The following is a 1,000-nucleotide window of genomic DNA, read 5'->3' on the forward strand; positions in this document are numbered from 1 at the left end:
GGATTACTAGTCCAGTAACATAACCACCATGCTACCATTCCCATTGGGAACAGGGCGTAAGGCAACAGATGACAGCAATGCGACAAGTGGCACTTGTAACCACCTGCTCTATGCTAATTAGGTGCCCTGCTACTGACCTTAAAGCCACTCCATTATCTGCAAGACACAAATAAGAAGTGTGATGGAATTCTCTCCACCTGCCTGAATGGGTGCAACTGTAATAACAGTCAAGTCCAACAAGGTGGGTGGGGAGGGTTGACCCATCCACCTCCACGGAGGTGTGTGGGGGACCTGACCCATCCACCTCCATGGCACGAACCTGGTATTGCAGTACTTCCAGGAACGGTGCAGTGGCTCTAGGCCTTTTGGCTAAGAGCATTGGCGCAGAGTGATCCTTGGCATGTGCAAGGTGACCTCTGGCGTTTGTGATTTGACAAAGAATTGGAACGATTGGCTACGAATTAAAAAAAAAAAAAACAGTCAAGTCCAACAACATTGCTTCTCGGCCTTTTGGCTAAGATCATGCGTAACTGACCTGACAGGGGAGTAGCCACCATGACCTCCGGGTGGTTCTCCCTGGATCAGGAAGGTATATGCTTGCTTTTTTGGAAACAGGAGGTGGGTGGGGTGGCTTGACCCATCCACCTCCATGGAGGTGTGTGGGGGACCTGACCCATCCACCTCCATGGCACGAACCTGGTATTGCAGTACTTCCAGGAACGGTGCAGTGGCTCTAGGCCTTTTGGCTAAGAGCATTGGCGCAGAGTGATCCTTGGCGTGTGCAAGGTGACCTCTGGCGTTTGTGATTTGACAAAGAATTGGAACGATTGGCTACGAATTTAAAAAAAAAAAGTTATGAAATGCAATAACATGCAGGACAAAGCAGTCCACGTGATCGGCAGCCCATCAACTACCCTGAAGGAGGAATTAAAGAGTTAAACACATTTTATGTTAGTAAGGCAAAAACATAATCTGCTTATCAGGTGCAATCGCAGATTAA

General features: G+C 48.4%; 1 pseudogene; it reads left to right on the top strand.

Moving 5' to 3' along the window:
* Nucleotides 1–494: 494 nt before the first annotated feature.
* LOC139264869 (U2 spliceosomal RNA) lies at nucleotides 495–733 on the top strand (annotated as a pseudogene).
* Nucleotides 734–1,000: the final 267 nt, after the last annotated feature.

This window comes from Pristiophorus japonicus, chromosome 5 (assembly GCF_044704955.1).
Source record: "Pristiophorus japonicus isolate sPriJap1 chromosome 5, sPriJap1.hap1, whole genome shotgun sequence".
Lineage (NCBI taxonomy): Eukaryota > Metazoa > Chordata > Chondrichthyes > Pristiophoridae > Pristiophorus > Pristiophorus japonicus.